This window comes from Aegilops tauschii, chromosome 6, assembly GCF_002575655.3.
Source record: "Aegilops tauschii subsp. strangulata cultivar AL8/78 chromosome 6, Aet v6.0, whole genome shotgun sequence".
In the NCBI taxonomy this organism is placed as follows: domain Eukaryota; kingdom Viridiplantae; phylum Streptophyta; class Magnoliopsida; order Poales; family Poaceae; genus Aegilops; species Aegilops tauschii.
The window spans coordinates 55,540,032-55,563,597 of record NC_053040.3 but is presented as its reverse complement, the minus strand read 5'-3'; positions in this window follow the sequence as shown (position 1 = coordinate 55,563,597).

The following is a 23,566-nucleotide window of genomic DNA, read 5'->3' as shown; positions in this document are numbered from 1 at the left end:
CCTTGAAATACAGGTATTAGGTGGGCTCGTTATATATATATAATGTTATGTTAGAAGGAGCAATTAATATCAAAGAATAAACCGGAGAGGCACATTATATATATATATAATTAAGAAATTAGCGAGTTATTGCTCAAAATAAAAATGAGCGCGTTATTATTAAATTGGTCCTTAAAATCTTCGCAAGCTTTTGTACGCAATCACCAGGATTTTTCTTGCCTGTGACTCAAAAACAACCAGGATTTTCCTTGCCAACTTCCGTTAAACATTTACTTTTATAAGTTAATAACACGTGGGATGTTTTTATAATGTATATATAAGTCTCTATAAAATATACGATAATAGTAATAATATAAATATATATAATGTGGTTAGAAGGGAAAACATAAATTGGACACAACATTACTTTTATAAGAGACCTGCGTTTTATACCCCACAGTAGGCATACTAACAAGTTCACACACAAATACAACACAAAAGGTAAACATTCATATCAAACTCAGGTTCACAGGACACGTTCATATTCATAGCCAACATTCACAATCAACAACTCAAAAGATTCAAATATACACAAGCTCAGCATATCTATGCATCCAAATGATTGATAGATCACACGACAATATTCATACATAATTCACAAAAAGATTCAGATATACACATGTTCAGTATGTTTATGCATCCAAATGATTGAGATCACAGCCAATATGATCCATGGACGAACTTTAATTACGTAGGGTACAGACTGGTAAATGGTGTTCAATTGGAGGTACTTCTTGCTAAAATTAGTTCTTGTACGAGTAAACTTTCGAGTACATAAGAGACAGCACAGACAATCTGAACTTTGCTTGTAGGTTTATCCTCAAATAGTGGCCTCGTGCCGAGGGAGGTTTGAGCAACTTGGCCACTACTTTCATCCAACTAGTTTACTGGCTCATCTTGGTCCTGTATCTCGCCAAAATTCAACATTGCAGACGAGAAAGGAGGCGGTTAAGAAAATGAACCACCCAAATTTTTTGTGCAGTTCAACTGAAATGGAGCATCCTTGGCGTGCAGACTGATTAAGTGCCAGATGAATATACGCGTCAACCAACTTGTCTGGAATCTTTAGACTCCATGCCATATAGTTCACTACCATATGTGTCGATAACCAAAAGGCACAAGTTGGGACCAAAGACTGGACTGCGTTTTTCTGGGCTATGCACCAAGCAATATTTTCGGCGTTCACTCTCCTAATACTTGGAGTTTGACAATTGGTTGACGCCGGTTGATACTCGAATGAATATAGGCACTTCTTGTCAACATCGATGCTTGTCTGAGTGAACTTTGGTGTACATAGCAGCAGCATAAGTACCTGTCCATCTGACATTTTGTGCAGTTCTACTGAAATCACCCGATGTAATGATTTGCCTGCGAGTTCAGGCTCCAAATTACTCCTTTATGAAATCGGCAAACAGTAGCACAATACCAAATTACCAATACATATGACAGGTACAATAATCAGGATAAAGACCAGTACCAACCTGTGTGAGGTAGCATATCAATTACTATTTCCTTTAACTGGAAGCCGAGATAAGCCAAGCGACTGACAGCAAAGGAAGAAAGCAAGCGGAGATTAGCGACTGACAGTAAAGGACGGAAGTTGTCGAGGCAATGAAACACCCAAAGTTTTTTTTGCAGTTCCACCAAAATCGAGCATCCCTGTTGGCACATATATTGAGAGAGTGACATTACTGTAATAGTGGGACTAGTTGATGAAACATACACTAACAAATAGAAGCACCCTCATTATCTTAATGGGTAAAGTTAGCAACATAGTAGTCTTGCTTAAAGAGAGGTATTAGTTTATTTAATCAGTGCCAATTAGCTCAACTCAACACTCAAAGCATTCCCATTTATCATAGGTTGCAAAACTTTAACGTGCAAAGATAAAGGAGTTTCTCATGACAGTAGCACGATACAAATAGAGATGATAGCAAACTAATATGGATGAAGGCCTTAGGCCCGTACCAACCTGAGAAAAATAGCTTATTCATGTAGTCCCATAAGAGATGATAAAGCACTCACTGGAATCACACAATAGTATATATTTTGTGCACTTCAAATGTATGGTTGAAATCACTCTTGTTTACCAGTGCTGAGATTATATCGAAAGATTATCAAGAACTTCCAGCAGAGTTAAAACACTGGCTGGGATACAGTTCATTGTATTGTCTTGTGTAGTTCCACTAAAATGTATGATTGGCACAGCATGATCCCTGTTTGCACAAGTAGGAACAAGGTGAAACCTTCATTAGCTTAGTGAGAAAGGATAGGAAGACATTAGCATATTACTCAAATAGTAGCATCGAATTCATGATGGACAATACGCAAAACATTGCCTCATTGAACCAATGGCAATAAATTGACATGCAAAACAATAGCACTATTATGTCATGACACTAATAATATTCCCTCCCTGCTCCACCACATGATTCACCTCCATAGACAAACATACACATGTACATGATTCAGCATAGGGTCCTACTAAAGATTTGTTTAACTCCAACAGGAAAATTAGGCAGTAATAAATTAGTGGTACTTAAGTACTCCTAATTAATTAAGTGAGACAGCAGAAGTGGAAGGGCTCCCTGGAGGATCGTCTCACATGTAAGGTAGTCGTTGCCGGAGCCCTTGAATGGCCTCGACTGAGGCCTCTGGCTTCAGCACGACCGCCTTGGCACTGTTTATTCTTCTTCTTCTTCCTCTTCATGCTCTATTTCTCTTTCTCCTCACCAGTTGGTGAAACCAAGTACATGATTGGCCTTCTAATTCAGAATTGGTTTTGTCAGTGAGGGAGTACAAGTGTACTAGTAAAAAACAGCATTATTTTCTCATGGCAGTCGGAAAATAGAGATGAACACATGCATTAAATATCATTCTTACCTAAAGGAAGGTTATGGCGCCAATATGGATGATGAGAATTGGAACACAGATCTCCCTTTGTGCAGTTCCACCAAAATGAACCAACTGTTCCATTCTGACATTCCAGTTAAACAGCACAAAAGTCACTTCTTTTAAGAAGAGTTTTGTGCAGTGCACCAAAAGGTCACAACAGCAACCAGGTGAATTGGATATCCCTGTTTGCACAAAAAGGCACAGAGGAAACAGTCAGAGTCTCAAACAATTACAGGCAAAAACATTTGGCTAAACTTGTCATGGCTTATAACAGTGGCATGGCTTCATTTTTACCAGGGACATTAGATTAAGAACAGCTAAGGCTGCGTTCGGTTCACAGGTTTGGTGCAGGATTTTCGTAGGAACACAATTCCTACGGTATTCTTTCCCTTCCAACCGTTCGGAACACGGGAAAGGTGAATAGTGTTTCATAGGAAAGCTGGTCTGGTAGTACTGATTCCATAGGATTAGAAACATCCATGCGCTGCTCATTTTTTGGGCGGAAGCCCGAGGCAGGCGCTCGCTGCCATGCGTTAGACAGGTTGCTGTGCTGTGTTGCCGGAATAAAAAAATCAACCTATGTGTGGCATGTGAGGTGAGGACAAGAGTAGTCACTGTGCAGCTGAATAAACAAACAGCATTTCATACTGCCAAGCATGCTACTCTAAAAAACCAAATCTGTACATTTCGTAGTCCATCCGAACACATTCTCTTGAGAGTTTCCTCCGGTTCGCTGTTCCATAGTTTTATACCTACATTCCTTTCCTATTCCTCTATTTTCATCAAGACCTATGTTTGCTGCCCCTTTATTCCGAACGGAGCCTAAATATTTGGTATAAGGGCATGGGACAGTGGGTGCACCAGCAGTCCAGCACCATGTACGTAAATAGGGGCATAAAGTGGTGATTCATAGTTTGTTGCCCCGAGAAACAAACATCCAAGAAACATATCTGGGTTGGTCCCATTTTTGTTCACTCTAGCCACCTACTCCTATGTGTGGATAGCAAATCTAGTCCTGGTCATACCACTGTGTACAGCGTTACCCCTATATTTCCCTTTTCGACCAAGAGACCGGTTGGATGACCAGTCTGTACTACTTTCACCCCCTTTCCTTCCTGTTTGTACCAAGTCCGATGTACATACTAAATTCCCCCACCCCCACTTTATTTCTTGTTTGAACCAAGTACTCCCTCCGTCCAGAATTACTTGTCATCAAAATGGATGTGTCTAGAACTAAAATACATCTAGATACATCCATTTCAATGACAAGTATTTTCGGACGGAGGGAGTACAAGATTCGACTCCATGAAGTAGCTTTACCTCTAACAATAGAAGAAAAAAATATGTGACGTTGGACCATCCGATCGAGAGGGGCTGAGAGGTAGAAAATGATGCACATGCAGCGATGTAGCGAGCTGGGGAAGTAGAGCTAAGGCGGTTTCGAACGAAGATATACCTGAAGGTCGTCGGGATGTGGATAGGTGGGCGGCGGGAGGCCAGATTCGCCCACAGGCAACGACGAAGGGATCGGAGGACCTCCCGCGCCGGCGCTCGGCCAGAGATAACGGTGCGGCCAGCAGTGGGTCTCCTCCCTCGCTGTCGACGACGGCCTAAACGCTGCCCCTCCTCCCCTTCACCGGCGGAGGGGGATACGTCCGGATCTGTAACCAGCGGTGAGGATAGAAAGCCAGTGTTTTTTGAAAGGAGAAAGACAGTGTTACTACGCCTATCTTGTTTAGATCTGGAGAGGATGAGAGTGTGTGAATAGAGCAACCCTAGCAAGCAAGCGTGGAGGCTCCGGCCTATATATACGTAGTGGGGTAGTTTTCCTTTTTCACTCCATCAAAACAATCGTTTAAAATGTGTACTACTACATGCCAGGTCGCGGTTTTTTTTAGTTGTTGATTGTTTTTGAGATAGCTATCCGCTTGTTCCAAGTGGTGTTACGGTGTGCCAGGTCGCACTTTGTATTGTTCAAGTCTGGTACTACAAGTCCCTCCATTAAATGAACAACCACCCCCTCGTAAAAATTGTGAACAAGCCCACGGCTAAAATTAGCGGAAACGTGGGTTGCCCCAACATGCATTATTATTTATATTTTCTACTCCCTCCCTTCCTAAATAAAGGTTTTTTTTATTAGCCACACCTAAGACAAGAATTTTTTATTAGCAGTGAACCCCACATGTCATAGACACAAAAATTGTGGCAAGATTCCCTTAGGCAAGCCAAAGTGTGTCTAACAATTTGAGCAACTCAGGTTAGGCAAGTGTGGGAAAAATAATGTGGCAACATAAGACAAACATAGTCACAATCCAAACAGCCCCGTAATTTTTTGTGACATGCATGAAAATTTGGTTCGTTAAATTTATAGTCAAAATTTGGCAAGGTGCATCAAATCAACACATGCAAGTATCAAAAGCAAAGTCACGGCATGCATGCATGCGTTGTACTCCCTCCATTTCCAAATATAAGTCTTTTTAGAGATTGCAACAAGTGACTACATACGAAGCAGAATAGGTCTACTCCTACATATGAAGTAGCCAATTTGAAATGTGTAAAAATACTTATATCGAGTGCAGTGCTTTGATGTGTCGCGTCAACTCGTACAAGACCGAGAAATTTGATTACTACAACGCCCTCTCCCTCGCGGATTGAGCTCCGGTGCCTTAACTGCACCTGCCTTTGGCTGCATGACAGGAGGGCCAACCACCTGTTGGGCCCACTTGTCATAGACGCAAAGGCAGGAGCAGTAAGTAGAAGCTTTCGCTACACACTATCCCTCCCGCACAAGGTGGACGGACATGCAGCAGTGGATTCGATACTGTAGAAGTAGGAGTAACATCATTGTTCGTCTTCTCGAAGAGGCGAAGAGCCAAGCGCAACCGGAACGTGGCAGTTGCGAACGCTCGCGTGGTGCGGTTCCTTGGAGTACTAGCCAGGCTCTTGCATGAGACAAAATTGCTATTGTTTAACAATTAAACTCCATTATCCATTGGTTGGTACTCATTCTGCATAGGTCCACGTGCTTAGCACCGTTTCCTCCTGGGGTCACCAATGTTTATTTGCTAATTAATAGCATTGCATGCAATGAACTAGCCATTGCAAGTCATTAAAAGCATGCACACCTCTCATCTCTTATTGGTTGATATGTCAAGAAACAAGAAACAAGGTAGAAGTTAATGCACCGCGCCTAAGTGTTTTGGGACTATGTGGTTTTCATAAGATAACTTACACACCTAGACGGAGGGAGTAGTATAGCCCTGTAAACCGGAAAGGAGTATTTGCCTTTCTAGAGATTTCAAGAAGTGACTGGACTACACCGTGTGCAGTACTCCCTCCCTTCCGGTTTATAGGGCTCAAATCTCAAACCTCATGAACCAAGGAATTTTGCGATTGGAGGAATGTATCTCGTACTTTCCAAAACTACACTAATTAAACTCATGCATTAATTACGTAGTTCTCTCGTTTTCCTCTCCGCCTTGGTCGCGGTGCACAATATTGAGCACTCCTATATGACTAGCCGCTCTATCTACATGCGGGACATTTCAAAGCATCCGGGCCCGCGTGCCATCCACCAAATCACAGCGAGGTGCTACAGTCGAGACTCACCTGTCACCCCGGTGTGGCCGTCATGACCCGTCATATCACAAAACCCACACCTTTACCAGCAGTGGTAAGGTGGCCTCCAAGTTGGACTGGACGAAGCAACCATCATTTCACTGCAACGCTCGTTCAAGCCCTTTCTTCCCTTTCTTGAAGAAAACCTCACTCCAGGCTACTCACTTCTGCCATTTTTCTTCTGTACCGACGAAGGAAAGGTGGGCGAAACAGTTATGCTGCTATATTTTCATTCCAAGAATCTTCTTTTTGCGAAGCACCGACCGATTCTCACATCCTATTCTTTTCCCGTTTTCATTGCGATTGTGGTTTCCTTTCGATTGCTTTTTGTTTGTCAGTTCATTGATGGATCCTGGAGCACTAGGCAAAGAGTTGCCGACGGACAACCCACTGGAGACAGCGATCTCCAGGAAGCGAACACCGACCAACGAGTTGACCATGTTGGCGGGCCAACCCATGGAGACGAAGAACTCCAAGAAACAAGCACTGGCCAAAGAGTTGAGGACGTTGGCGGACGAACTCCTCAAAGAAAGTTGGAAGAACAGCAAGGGCCCCACCGTGCCTACCCCAGGAACTCTGATTGCCACCTATGTGAGGCTCAAGACCGAGTTTGAGGAGATAGTCGCCGTTGAGAAGCAGTATTCCCCTGGCAAGGTGATGGCCCCCATCGAGGACGAGGAGATAGCCCCCAGAGGGATCAGATCCCCCGGTGAGCTGCACAAGGTAAAAAATAATGGCTTATTGCCATAGTTGTGGTTTTTGATTATTTGCAATGTGCTTGCTAATATGTTAGGGTTGTGCAGGTGCTGGTGGACGTCCTTGATGATTCCGATGTCGTGGCCCGTCCTGTTGGCATCGCCCCGGAGATCGATTCCGATGCCGCTGTCCATCCTGTGGACATCGCCCCAGAGATCGATTCCGATGTCGCGGTCAGTTCTGTGGACATCGCCCCAGAAATCGATTCCCATGCCGCTGTCCGTGATGTGGTCATTGCCCGAGAGATCGATGACAAGAAATAGTTGGTCGCGCTAATCCTTCAGGGTAGTTTGCATTGCCCTGTGTTTAATTACCAGAACGATGCGTGTTATCAAACCATCTTAGGGCTAGTGCACTGTTTTGTGTGGGCGGATCTTGCTACTTTTGTTTGATAGTGAATCATGCGATGAATCATGCGAACCCTCTCCGAGTTATGGAAACAGATGTATCCTCACCAGCTTTTGATGTAATATATGGCATGCTTAGATGTAAGTTTGAACTGTTTATCATATCAGCAGGGCTTGTTTGATGATTCTTGGTGTTAGTAGGCTAGCTACTGTGCGAGCTATAGTACTTGCAAAACACTCACCGAATAGAAACGTTGGGGCTGATGAGCTCGTGGTACGCTTATACTTATCCCTCATCGATCGACCAATAGCCCTAGCTCCTAAAATTGTGGGCTTAGCGATCGATCAGACAATAGTCGACATACATTCAGGCCTCATTTGGTTCATAGGGTAGGAAAATCGTAGCAAAAGTACAGAGAACATGCAACACAAAATCATAGCAGTGCAGAGACGTACTCCCTCCGTTCCAAAATAGATGACCAAGGCGGGCTAGTTTGGCCTAGTGGGTTTCAGTGATATGACGTGGTACAGTGCCGTCCAGTCTTCGCGTGTGGTAGCAGTATTGCAGGTACAGTAAGTTTTCTTGAAGAAAAGGAATTCAACGAAGTCATGATGGTTCCTTCGTCCGAACAACTTACAGTGGGAAAGGTTGGGCCTGCGATACGACCGGGGTAGACCAGGATAATTTTGTGCATGGTGGGTGGACCAGGATGGTTGACGTCCCACATGTTGGCGAATGAAAGTATTCTTTCCGATATAGAGGACGAGCAACGAGTATTCATTGTTTATTTTTTATGAAAGCTATTGTCTCCACTGTTACGACGGAGGAGTGTGAAACACGGCAGCCCAGTGAACTTGGCATGTGCACCACTCCCTCCTTCCTCATGTAATACCCAGGTTACAGCTTTTTCTCACTTTCTCTCTATCTATTTCCTCTCAAATGTTCTTTACCTTTCTTTTTTAAGACACAATTGGTTTTTATGCCTTTTTTAGAATTATTTTTTTATACCTAGGAGCACGTGTAGAGACGGGCTCTTGCAGAGCCCACTCCTTGACTTTGTCAATGCCTCTCTCTCCTCCACATAAGGAGTACTACTTGCTATGCATGCATGCGGCGGGCAGCTGGCGTCTTGAGGGGCCAGGGCGGTGAGAGTGGGCTCCGGAAGCGGTCCGGACTCCAGCATGGCCCACCTCACATTATCACCATATATTTCTTGGAGTCCGTGCGCGGCGGGCGGGCGATCTCTTCTCCCTCCCCCGTTTCTCTCTTCTCAGCCGACGCCCGCCGAGCGATTAGATTTCGGCTATCGACGGTTTACTCAATTACGGTCCCACATGTCAGTGAAATTGCAAGACAACGCATGTCCCCTCTGGTGAGCGGCGTGCGAGCCGGACTGTCGGGGTTGCGACGCGTACGAGTCGTAAGTGTGCCGCCTTTTCCATTAGAACTTGCGAAGCGTAACATTTTCACGCGATCGATTGATAGAAATCCAGAACAAAATGATGAGGGCGGTGCTTTCCTGCTCGTTAGGCGGGCTAGTTCAAGTGATATGACGTGCTACAGTGCCGTCCACTTGCTCCATTTTATGTAAGCAAGTCTTACGCGGGAGGAGTGCGAAACACCGCGGATAACTGTTCCCTACCAAATAATGGAGGATTGCTAGTGATTATAGCATGATAGTTAGGGCATCTCCAGCGCTGGCCCACAAATTTACACCGGCATCTGTCCGAGGACACTGATGGATGCCATCTGATGCTGCCCGCATACCTTTCCACAACTATATGAACTAACCGGACGAAATTCGTGCAAACAAAGCAAATTTCAAATTAACCGGATGAAATTCATTACATTTCGAAAACTTTTCCTACAAACTGGACGAAATTCATTACATATTTCGCACAAACCATACTAAAACCTACTGTAAACCAAATCTAAACGATCGCCGGCGCCCGACCACCATGTCCGGCCATGAACCCGAGAAAGCCGGCCATTGCCTTTGCCTCCTCCTCATCCGCCTCGATAACCACCTCCTCCGGAGCGGCGGCAACCTACCGTGTACTACTCTTCCTCGCTACCGGCTGCGCCCGCGCACGCGCGCCGGCTTCGTGGTTGTGGCGGCGGAGGGCGGACGGGGGGGTGCCGGCGATCTCCTTCGTTTGCTCCTGCGACAGTACGTCGAAGAGAGCTTTGGAGCGCGCCCGGAGTGGAGCCGCCGATGTCCCTCGTCTGCTCCTGCGACAGTATGTCCAAGAGAGCTTCGGAGCGCCAGGAGGCCATGGTTGAAGTGGTGCCGAAAGAAGGAAGGGACCGGAGGAGAATAAGTGTGGGTCTTTGGCTATGGCTGGGAGCTGGGGCTCAAGTTAATATAGCGGGCGAATGGCAATGAGCCGTGGCAGATGGATGGACAACTAGCGCCGGAGTAGGTTCGTCGGGCGTGAATGCGGACGCTGCTTCAGTGACTTAACTCCAGATGCGTTTCGGTTACTGACATGTGGGCCCAACGGACATCTGGCCCGCATGTCAGTGACACACCAATTGCACCTGCAGTTAAGTCCAGTGAATGCGGCATTGACATTCTGGAGAGACGGTGACCATTTCAGGCGGGAAGCGCGCGCTAGCGATGGAAGGGGTTTCGGTGTGCAGTGGCACTAAGATCGATCGCTCACGATAGTACATACTCCGTACCATACTACCATAGTACCCTCTCTAGCTTAGGCTGTTTTATAGATTGTCGTTGTGATGGACGATATACATGAGCAAGGCAGTCCGAGTATGACCGTTGGTGTTGAGCCAGGTGAATACATGCTCGGCGTTCGCGTAGGCCTCCATCAAACGTCTAAACAGTAATGTCAAGCACCGCCGGGGCGCGCAGGTGATGGGCTCGCCGTTTGCATTGCGCCATGAGCAGGACTTTGATTTAGAGGGCGATGTGCATGCATTAGCATGCTTTTACAGCGTGAGCGTGAGTGTCTGACGCGAAGTATTTCATTTTCATTTGGCTAACGAGGGTGCGTTCCAGCGACGAGTCCGTGGTTTGATTCCCCACATACGCATAATTTTGGTTTTTACAGTATTTCTTTCTCCATTGACAGGTAGGCCCGCGTAGATAGATAAAGAACACGAGCTGATGAGGCGCATGCGGACTGTTTGGCTGGTCAACCAGACAAATACGGAGCTATACGCTGAGCCAGTGACCGTATAATCACCATATCTCGTATACAATGATCAAAGTGAGCTATCAAGACAAGTTCGATGACCGCCAATGCATTTTACTCGGTAATAAATGACCAGGATTGAAGGGGAATCCAAATGTGCTTCGTCTTCTGTCCTTGAGCTCTTGACAAACCAATGCACTATACGGTTGTCCGGCCACTCCACCCCAGAGCTCTCACCAAGCGTCGTTCATGCCACCGCGCCGCACACTAACCTGTAAGGCAGCGATGGCATCCCACCGCGCCGAGTTCCTCGCCGCCCACGACCGCACACAAAATGGTAGGGAAGCGATGGCATCCCGCCGTGCCGAGTTCATCGCCGCTCGCGACCTCACAACTATGTGGGAGGAATTTGAAGATGCCAAGGCCGAATGGGCGGTAGAGCAAGAGGCGGCCAAAACCGCACAGAGGGAGCGGAAAAGTCAGAAAGCACTCAAGAAAAGAGAGGCCCGCCGCCGCAAGAAAAAAAAGGACGCACGCGCTACTACGGACAGGTCGGCGGAGATCCAAGCACGGTGGGGTGTCACCGACAAAGCCGGGAAGGAGAACGACGGCGTTTGGCCAGCATGTGAGAAGTAGTAGTACTAGTAGTTAGTGTGTGTGTCTGTGTCTGAGTACGAGCATGTACCAATACTACTAGTTAATACTGTAGTTTTTAGAGCAAATTACCAGTACATTAGCCTAGACTAAATGGAAAAAATCCTATCCTAAGCATCAAATGGCATCTCTTTCTCTATAGGAATTGAGATGCATGTCATCTCACTTCCTATGATTTTCATATTCCTATCCTATGAACGAAAGGAGGCCTCTGTTGGAGTAACTACTGTAGCTAGCAGTACTGCTGGTACAGTATTTTTCTTCAAGAAGCGGAATTCAACGAAGTCATGATGGTTCCTTCGTTCGAGCAACTTCAAAGTGGGAAGTGGGCCTGTGATTTGACGGCTCATTAGTCATTGTTACTGCGGCGAGACGACCTGGGTGACTCTCCCTTGGAGTTCTGTGTGCATGGCAAGTGGACCAGGATGGTCGACGTCCCACATGTTGGCGAACAGAAGTATTCTTTCCGATATCGAGGAGCAAGGAAACCGCGTGGTATAGTATCGCTGCTGATTGGTTCGCAAAAAAATAGTATCACTGCCGATTTATAATTATTTTTTATTTCTGATGAATGCTAGCATTTCAAATCTTACGACGAAGGGTGCCAAACACGGCACGTGCTGGATGTCCCACACGTCAACGAAAGGAGTGGGACATGAACAGCGTGGTAGAGCCGAGCATAAATAAAACAGCGTGGTAGAGCGTCTCCACTTCTTCCACTTCTGGGTCGGAGACCACACGTAGTAGTACTTAGTGGTATGAACGATACAAAGTGCGACCTGGAGAGAAAGACACGTCTAGTTGGAAGGTCTTGGGGCATACACGTAAACAAATATAAAAGTTAATATGTGCCTCCAACTAATATAGTAGTAGTAGAGTACTTAGGCACGTTCTCCATAACATCACTGTGCATTGCACGTTCAACATTTAGTGGTAGTATGTAGTAAGAGACAAATGCCGCCCAAGAGATCCCTTCTCGACCTACTTTTGGGTGTTTGGTAGAGTGTATGGAGGGTGCATGAGTCCACACCAGTTTGCACAAATACACTAGAAGCATGCATGAAGAGAGCATGCATGAAGAGGGGTGTTGAGTTGAGCATGCATGAAGAGGGAACAACTATGCTGAGACGAGAACGCAACCAAACACACCGTATATGCCCGCATGTTCATACCATTTGTGCCTTTCTACTTCACTTACTGCGCTACATTAATCAGGTTCGTACGTCCACTCCTGGGTACATGTCCGTCTCGTAGTTCCAGTCCCACGTGTTCTTCACATAGATGGAACGATCCTTGTATAACACGTGCACCTTGATGCTACATGTCTCGCGTGTTGGCAAAAGGATGAACAAAGCTCACGTAAAAAAATAGAGTGGAAGAACATAGATTCCGGACGACCGAGAAGGAGCAAGGAACCTTGTGGTGGAGCGTCTGCACTCATAATATTTAATATTATTCAGCGATATAAAATTAACCAATCATCTCCACAGTGGACTGGAAGAGTACGAAACACGGGAGCCCAGTGTAGTTACATCATACTAGTACATGGCTAACCCACGCTATCACCATATTTCTTGGCTTCCGTGCGACACCTATCTCTAGTAATCCAGCAGCCTGTATCGCTTCTCCCTCCTTGTCTCTATCAAAGTGCGGCAGGCTGGCGTTTCTGCCATCTATTGAGGTCGGCTAACTATCACATGTTAGCGACATGCCAAGAGCATTCTAAAAAAAATTCCTTTCACGTTCCGTTTTCAAAAAGAAAAAAATCCTTTCACATACGAATTTGCATGTATGCTTTGAGCAACTTCAATGTCCTATACTGCTCCTGTTTGATACTCTAACTTAGCTAGAGGTTAGACTAACTCATGACTAACCCTGAACTAACTGTAGCCAAAGAGGTGTTTGGGTGACAGGGTTAGATTGACAATAAATGCACTTCATGGAGAGAGAAAAGTGATTTTTCAGTGGTCCCAATGAGAACTATCTCCAGTTAGCACCTCTTGGGTGGGATAGTTTTTTTTGGTGGGTTCGGTCCAACTTGCTCCAATTTAAACCCTCATGCTTGGATACTTTAGGGCTATTTGAGCCCCAACTAGCTCAAACTAACTCTAAGAGCATGGTTAATAGCTGAGCCCGCTGCCGGCTCTATACGGAAGCCATGTCACTTATAGCCTTCACAAAAAAAGTCTCATATAATAAACTGGTTGTAATTATTGGTTGTAGTGATTAATGCTGCATGCATGGGAGAGAGAAACTGCAACTGATTGGAGCGGAGGATGCAGCGCCCCTTGCATGCAGTACTTTTTCTTGGGTATGGCGCTACAGCCGGGCTGTAACTGAAGCGCCCGCTGTCCTCTCTCTCCTTCGTTCTCTCTCATCCACGTGAGATTTCGCTGACATGGAACGGCTTATAGCCTGCTGAGTCGGACCTATTATACTTGCTCTAACCCATGGATCCAAACAGGGCCTATGGCCAGTCTCGACGCGGAGAGGTACGAGCACCGGGAAGTGGCGCTCTCTCAGTCGTCGCGCCACTTCAAAGCCGGTGCCAGTGAGAGGTCGCCTCCGCTCTGGCCGAACATTAATGCGGCACTAACGCTCCAGGGCGACGCTGACCGTTTCACGCGGGAAGCGCGCGCTGGCAAGGGAGTATAGGTTTGAACCGTTTCAGGTGTAGTACTGGTAGTTTGCAAAACTCCTCAATTATTGCACTCAGTTTCCTAAGAAATTGTGGTAAAAAACGTTACTCCACAGCCCGCTTCCCTTCTCCTTCCTCTTCCACCGCCCGCGCACGTCCGCGGGAAGCGACCGGTCAACCCATATATAGGAGTGCTAGCACAAAAAGATGCATGCATGACCACTAAAATTTCCATATTAAAGCGCCGCTCAGGCGGGAGTATGGCGTAGGTTGTTACCTTCGGCCGGCCCATGGCTACCGGGCGACGGTGACCAAAGAAGAGGCGGCGGGAGGGGAATGAATGCAGCTACTGTTTGGGTTCGCCTTCCGGCTTAAATAAATGCGCAGCATCACGTGTACCCGCGGGTGCACAAATTGTAACATACGTGTTTGCTTAAGTGGGTGTCACGTAACTAGTGTGTGTGAGAGAGATTCTGAGAGACAGAGTGCGTGTGTGCGACTCTACTCTTCGGACATGTACTCAACCTTTTGCATCGGGATATAAGTATAATGGTATTTACTTTAGCTAGTGATTTACGTGGCCATGTTGACGTGGTTGTGTCAAAAAAATGTCACTTCCTACTCGTGATTTGCGTTATATAATTACAAGCAAGATTCTCGTGCATTGCACGGAACATCAATATGCATTTTTTTACAGAACACCTGTTGTGATTGACCCATGCAGGAGTAATCCCATGTGTAAAAACTACTGATATCTCGAGAATTTTATCAGAAAACTACTATCTCGAGAATGTCATCGAAAAAATGAAAGATGAGAGATAAGGCGAGGAGGAGTGGAGCGTGGTGGTGACTGGTGGTCGGAATGGGCGGAGGCATGGGGATGGACGGCGCCGGCAGGCGGCAGCGGCCACCATGCATGCTAGATTGTTCCAGAGACTTATTCCTTTTTAATTGCTGAGCAATGAGGTTGCGGGAGATAATGATGTGGAGAGAGGTGCGGGTATCTTTTGTAAAATTATCATAGTCTGCTTTCTATCCTCAGATATAGATCATACGGTCTGTATTACAAGATGGCAGGCACACCATCACCGCCAACTCGTTTGTTTATAAGGGTACAGATGATAAGTTTGCTGACTACTAAAGTAAAGTGGAATTTGTCCATGTTATGCAAGTAAATAAATGTGATTGTTTATCATACGGGTAAGGTTGGATGAAGGGTGGTAGGAACAAATGCTCCACCTAGAGCATGTGTGTGTGAGATGGAGTCTTAGTGTGTGTGTGGGGTGTGTGTGTGTGTGTGAGTGTGTGTGTGTGTGTGAGAGAGAGAGAGAGAGGAGAGAGAGAGATGGAGTCTTAGTTTGTGTGTGTGAGAGAGAGAGAGAGGGAGATGGAGTCTTAGTGTGTGTGTGGGGGGTGTGCGTGCGTGCGTGCGTGTGTGTGTGTGTGTGTTTGTGTGTGTGTGTGTGCGAGAGAGAGAGATGGAGTCTTAGTGTGTGGGGGGTGCGTGTGTGTGTGTGTGTGTGTGTCGCGGGGTCCTCTGTGGCGGATGTAATTTAAGTGTGCATGGCTTCATCATAGAGAGGTGATGTGTATGGCAGAGGCCACCAACGATGGGGTGCGAGAGAGAAAAGGCCCGTAGAGAGGGAAGAGAAGGTGTGTGCGCGTGAGAGGAGTCGACATCGAGAGAACGTGTTTGTTCGAGAGACACCGAGGAAGACTACTATATATCGATGGTGCATGTAGGCGGGAATTAAACAAAGGGATGGTCTTATTGGTTTCGGGGATATAGGGGAAGAGTGAGAGGTGGGGGGGTAGCTAGAAGGAGATTGTTAAGTGTGAGTGTGTGTTTTACCCATCCAGGCGGAAGTTATGTGCACAAAAGAGGAGAACGATTAGATGTGGCGTTAGGATTGAGGGTAATTAACTACGTATGGAGACATAGAGACCTTGAACGTCCATGTGCGAGAGGTATACATGTATACGTGGGATGTGTGTGTGCGCGCGCGCATGATCGAGATAAAAGAAAGAAGACATAAGTCATAAGAGTGAGGGCGAGAAAGAAGGTTGATGGAGATACAGAGATGGAGATGCTAGCTAGAGGGACATCCACTAGTTTGGGTGTTGGAGATGACCGTCGGGTGGTTCACAGGGTGAAGTTATATATGTGTGTGAGAGGGCACTTGATTGCATGTAGAGAGAAACATATGTAGTGTGCGTGATAGGAATCAAGAGTGAGAGCGAGAAAGAAGGTTGATGGAGAAACAGATAAATAGAAAGATAAAGATGCTAGCTAGTGTGCGTTAGAGATAGGAGTCGAGTGGATCAGAAGGCTAGGTTATGTGTGTGGGTGTGAGAGAGATAGAGAGAGGGTGCATGTGAGTCACATACAAACAGATATCAGAGAGAAATGAGATCCAGAGAGATGGAGTTTTGTGTCTGCGAGAGAGAAAGATATTTCACAACGAGAGTGATGGCTAGAGAGACATACGAGGGAACGCAAGATATCTCTAGGGAGAGAGGGTGTGTGTGAGCGACATACAAGAGAACAATGGAGAAATATGAGACCCTGGGAGACAGAGTTTGTGTTTGTGTGTGAGAAAGAGATATTGAAGAGGAAGAGTCATAGGTTCTCATATCTAAGGAGCGAAAGACATCTCTGTATGAGGGGTGTGCGAGTGGCACACATGGGAATAGTAGAGAGAAAAGAGACCCCGGGAGACAAAGTTTTGTGTTTGTGTGAGAGAAAGAGATTCCACATGGAGAATCATAGTTAGAGACACATAGTAGGGAGCGAGATATACTTAGAGAGAGATAGAGTGATGAACGTCGAGGGAGAGAGTACCGTCAGTGTGTTACGAAGATAAAAGATCATTGTCGACATACAGGTAGCACGAGAGATACCTGAGAGACGATGAACGCGTATAGGTCTAGACAGATAGTCCTATATAAGCATGAGTGATAGCTATATGAGACGAATATCTGGATTAAAGGGGATTCAAATATTTAAACTGGAGATCACGACATCGCTAATATCATAACGCAAATTGGTGTAGCAAACATGCATATTCATTTGAATTTGGGCACACATGTAATGTTATATAGTTTATCAATATTGGTGATCCATAGATTCTTCAATTACAAACAATGCATGGTTTATATGCAATTAATGTCTAAACGGGATTACACTATATGTTGCGTGTGTGAAACACATTATACATGTTTGAGAAGTAAAAAAACCACATGAAACACACATTAATTGGAGACAGTTAGCAAGGAATGCATACATTGGATTTCAACATAAAGTGGTTTCAAATATTTGAAAATCCAAATTGATAGATACAACCTTATGAATCTGAGATGATGCCATTTTAAACCATATTTATGTATAAATGGTGTTGTGCTTTTGAAAGTATATATAAAAAATGATGTATATAGAATGTAATTCCAATTGAAAATGGATCCCGCCCAAAAAAATAGAATACAAACAGGATTCGAATTGAGTTGGCACGGTAAACGTGCACTCTGCAAAATTTGAACGAAGCGGGGAAAGTCGCAGTAACCGCCCGAAACCAAAATCTGCGAGATGGAAATCACTACTGCCTATCCCTGCCACGCAAAGCCTATCTGCTGGATTTCTATAGGTTTCGATAGGGGTAGGTTTGTAATTTCACCCAAACGTGACGTAACCGCCTCACACCCGGATTCATACACGGTGGGCGCCAAAACACAGTGTGTCCTCGGCCGAAATCGACTCCCTCCCCGATTCATATACATACACGGTGGGCGCCCAAAAAAAACTCTCGTCGGCAAATATTCGGTGTATGCGAGATTACCGTCCTATCCCCAACCGACTAATGTTGCTGTGATGTAGTAGAAATTTGAAACGGGGGCTAAGTTTGTAAATTTCCTCGCATTTGAGACAAGCGCGCCCTGAATACATGGTTCCCCCCTTCCTCTCTACCTCCCTTTTCCCCATTCGTACTCCATGGGCGCCAAAACACCCTCTCCACCCCACCCTCCTCCGTCCACCGCCGTCCGCCACCCCATCCACCGCCGTCCTCCTCCACCATGCCGGAGCTGATATCCCGACGCCGCCGTCCATTACAAGAGATCGACCTCTCTCATCCACGGCTTCGGACCGGGATCCTTGCATCCCGTCCACTTGCTTCATCCCCGCCGTCGTCCACCTTGCTGGCGCCGCTCCTACGACCGTCTCGTCCACCACGCCCCGCCGCCACCGTCTACCCTCCTAGATCTGCTTCCACGCCGCCGACAGCCATCGCTACCGCAGCACCGTCAAATTCTCAGCAGATGCGTACACGGCGCCGCACCAGAGGCGGTACTCTTTCGTATCTGCTCAACTTATTTATCGCAGCAAGAAAATAGATCGCCACTGCTTTACTCTGATTTCTTGTCTTGGTTGCGAAGTTGCCTTTGTCCGGTTTGCACCTTCAGATCTGCCATGGCATGCTCAACACTATACTCCTAATGCTTATGGTTTTCCCCTTTTATATTCCACACTAGTTAAATTATAGTAGACTAAATTTCAAAATTGGGTCAGTCGATTTTTCAGAGCTCGCCGGAGTTCGCCGGTGCGATCGAAGGGGCTCGGGTGGTTGTGGGGCCTCGCCGAACAAAGAAAAGTCGACGTGGGTGGGGGTTGGGGCGGGGGTGGGGTGGGGGTGGCGGAGGAACACAGGCGGTGCGGGCCGGTGGTCCGGCCGGCGGCCCGTGCGGTGTTCTGTATGGAAAGAATCAGAGACGAGGAAGAAGAACGGTTAGGAGACATAGGATCTTCATCCAACCGCCTGAAATGGTCGAGAGACAGCTGGGAGTTGCATTCTTAATGCGCTCTGGTTCATCATGTGTGGGCACTGCGCAACCAACATTTTATTATCCAAAATCTGCTTGCTCTTCTTTACCATGTTCCTCTTCCGTTCTTCTATAATATGTACTCTCTCCGTTCCTAAATACAAGTCTTTGTATAGATTCCACCATGGACTACATATGGAGCAAAATGAGTGAATCTACACTCTAAAATGTATCTCGATACAACTGTATGTGATCCATAGTGGAAATCTCTACCAAGACTTATATTTTGGAACGGAGGGAGTATGATAGTAGTACAGTATGTTCCTTGTACTGAAGATGAGTAGGGACATTTGCAGTGTAGAGGTCTATACGGTCGGTTGTGATGGACACTTTGAGCCACTTTGATTCGTAGGATCTTGTAAACATAGGAATAGGATTTGTAGTGGCCTGCCCACTTGAATCCTATAAGGATAGCAAGGAAATGCGGGGAGCTGTGTCGCCTTTGAGAGTTACACTGATATTAACAGTACCGCACCTTCACTTGAAGAGAGCTGGTATCCGAAGCCTTTCTAGCCGTACCGGCAATACTAGCACGTATATTCCAACAAGTTCCACTTTGCCGATTTTACTCTGATGCTTAAGGTTTTCCCGTTATATCTACACTATGATCTGTGTAGCTGCTTTGTGTCGCACTAGCAGCAGTCCACTCTTGAAGCTAAACACTGCAATGACTTACAAAATTGGCACCAAGGCATTGAGTGCCGTTCTAGATGCAATGAAACTCATACGCTCCCCACCTGTTGATTCTTGTTCAGAATATGATCCTAATGACTATTCTAACCTCGAGAAGTCAAAGGCAGATGGCCTGTCCTGTTCACCCATCAAGGTGCCTGTTCTAATTTGGCAATGTTTTATTGATTGCGGGTATCTTGCATTTCTTCTACTTTGTTGCACCGCCATCTGCTTAGTTTACTCATCATATATGTCGAGATGCCATGCCCATCCATTATCAATACATATTCCATCTATCATCATACCATGTTTTTCCACTCAAATGCTATTCTTGTGCATCAGACATCAAAAAGGAAGAGGGTGATTGCCGAACCTGAAGGAGCACCAGCAAAGTCCTTGAAAAACGTGGTGGTGCCGGAGAAATCAGACAGCACCCCACTTATATTGGATGTACAACCAGTGACACAAAACGTAGGACCGACTCCAGCAGACTGTACCCATACTTCACTGGCCACACCACTAGCCCCACCACACAGGACCTGCACTCCAGCAAAAGGTATACCGATTTCATTTGCCATAGCACCAGCTGTACCACAGAAAAATCCCACTCCAGCAAAAAGTACAGCAAGTCCACCGGCCGAAGACCTATCCCAACTGCAGAGACGGCCAATTCCTGCAGATTGGAACCCCATTCCATTTATTCCCAGTTTAAAAGACAATGCTTTCAATGTTGTTAGGGACTACGTGCATATATTCCCATCATCGGAAGATTATTGTGAAGACAAACACCATTTTCACATCTTCCTGTCCAACTTACATGTAAGTGCTATTATTCATGGTTATTATTTTCCTGTTTTCTGCTGATTGAACACATCAAAGATTTACATTACATTTTTGTAACTAGGCGAGGGTCAATCTGGATAGTCATGACGAGCAAAGCTTGCTTGTGCTTTTCAAGGAAGCATTGCAGGAGTATCGGTGTTACCTGAGGAAATCACACTTTGATGGCAAGTCTATAAACGAATTTCCGGTGAAGTCTCCTGTGCTAAATTTAGAAGACATTGAATGGAAAAACCTTGTTATGCACTTGTCTCGCTCCCAGGATGTGGTACTGTCTATGAAATCACATGAAAATTTGAACTTCTACTTTTCCGCATGTGCCTTACGGATCTTTTTTGCAGGAAATCTGCTCGAAGAAGAATTCCGGTTTGACAAGAACGACAGGATATCGCAAATATGCTGACCGCTGCTTTGCTCTTGTTAGTACCTGTTGTCCTGTATCACTGTACTTGCATACATACCTGGTTCATTATGTGACAGCAGTATGCATGATAGCTTGCTTATCAATTGTTCGCTTCAAATTATCTGATCTGTATGAATGGTTACATTAGTGTAGAATATATCCAATGCCAATTTTTTTTAGCTCTGCATTGTTCTTGTAAGTACATGCTGTCCTTTATCAGTGTACTTATAATGACAGGTAGTTATTCATGTACCATCACTCTGCAGCTTATTTTCCTTTGCCCTCCATTTTCTACACATCAGATCTATATTTACTCTTACCATAAGGTTGGTACTGAAGAAGTTTAGCTGTGCATTGCTCTTGGCTGTACCTTTTGCCTGTATCGCTGCACTTACATTTATAGCTACTTGGTTATGTAGCATCACTCTTCATCTTATCTTAAATATTCTCCATTTTTTCGTATATTATCACATCTATATTTACTCTTAACAAAATGTAGAATAAAGGCATTGCTTTTGAAGAAGATTCTGTGGTAAACTTCTTGAATTGCCCCCCCCCATCAGCATGGACAAGGCCTTTATAGAGCATGTCTTCACCAATAATGTAAGTTTGTCCATCGCAAGCCTTCAAACTTTGTTGTATATATTTGGTTAGGCATGACGGCAATAGCTGTTTATTTTTGGTGTTTGCATCAAATTGCTTGTTTAAAGTTTATTATATAGTTCATAAACAAAAGTTTGTCCTTTCTCAATTTAAGTTTTCAGTTGTACAACCAAGTTCCTTCTTCATACCATGTAAATTAAACTATACAGTGCAAGTGATCTTCTTTTGCACTGCATGTATGCTTCTGTTCTTCATCCGTAATCTAGTGGTGTGGTGAACCTACCCACTACAGCACAATGTCATATTCTGCAATGTCTTAACTATGAACAATGTCATATCATTATACTATTATTTAAACCGTCTCTTTATTTGCCAATCTGAAATGGTATAAATTGACAGCACACTAACCATTGATACTTATGAGTTCTTGATCTGTAATCCAGTGGTGTCGTGAAGATGCCAACTCCTTCACAATGTCATTTCCTGCCATGTCTTGACCTGAACAATACCATATTGTGTTAATGCAATTTTAAACTATGTCACTTTATTCGTCAGTAAGAAATGTGATGAATTGTCAGCACTCATACTTTTATGTGCAAAACCTGTTATCTGTCTGCTTGTTTATCTTTCAGAGTGAGGAAGATATAAGTGTTGAACAAGCGCAGTCTCATCATCTTGCTCAGCTGCTTGCGCTGCAGCTCCCCAGCAGGGCTAACCTTTCTTGAACTCTATTGAAGTGCTGTCGGTTTTGTATAGTATTTTGTCTGCGTGTTTATTTGCACTGGTGGCAATCTTTGATGCCCAGTGTATGTAATCTGCTGTCTGCTTGTGCTTTATTATCATAGTGGTGAACTTTGATGCCCAGTGGATGTAATATGGCGTAATTTCTTTATTGTATAGTCTAGGTTTTTTCTTATTCATGATGCTGCAGTTATTTTACTGTATATATATCCTGTCTTCGCAGTAAACCGGCCAAACCGTAAAATTACGGTACATAATCGGGCCATCATGCAATAACGATGTAGGTTGGGCCTGAAACGTGTCGAATAGGTCAGGGGCCGGCAGCAGCCCGAAATGAACCCCGGCCCATGATTGTGCGAATCAAATCACGGGCTTTTAACAGGCCAAAATTGTCTCGGTCCTTGTTTGGCCCAATCAGATATCGGTTGCGAGCAGGCCGGATGCAAACCAGGCCGTAGTTAGGCCCAACTATATGACGGGCTTTTAACAGGCTGAAATTAATATAGGGCCGAAATGTTAAACGGGCCCTTAACAGGCCAAAACTAATATGAGGCCAAATTACTAAGTGGGCCTTTAGCAAGTGGGCCCAAAAGCATAGTGTCCAGTTGACGGGCCGAATCTGATATGGGCCATAATTGAGCCCAAAGCCTCTTAAAGGGCCGGACCTGATCTGGGCTGTAATTTGGCCCAGAACGTGGTAGGCTTTTAACGGGCCGGATCTCATATGGGCCACTATTAGGCCCGGAGCATGGCAGGCCATTAATGGACCGGATCAAATAAGGGCCGGCATTTGGCCCAAAACATGGCAACCAGTTAATGGGCCGGCCTACTAGGGTCCTCAAAATCTTGTGGGCCTACAGCTGGGCCGGCCCATTAATGTCGGCGAAATCTCGTGGGCCTTTAGCTGGGCCGGCCCATTATGATCCGCAAGAATCTTGTGGGCCTTTACCTGGGCCGGCCCATTATGGCACACAAAAATCTTGTGGGCCTTTACCTGGGCCGACCCATTATGGCCCGCAAAATCTTGTGGGCCTTTAGCTGGGCCAGCCCATTATGGTCCGCAAAATCTCGTGGGCCTTTAGCTGGGCCGGCCAATATGGTCCGCAAAATCTTGTGGGCCTTCAGTTGGGCCGGCCCATTTAAACTTGATGGGCCGCTCCACGTGTGAACATATCATAGGCGCATCTCGCCCATTGGATGAGTGACACCTGTGCCAACGCGGACCAGACACGTGTCTCCTCCAGCCAATGATGATTTTACACGTGGAAAATCCCCGTTGGTTGGGGTTGTTAACGGGTTATCGGATCCAAAACTCGACCCGATAGCTTAACG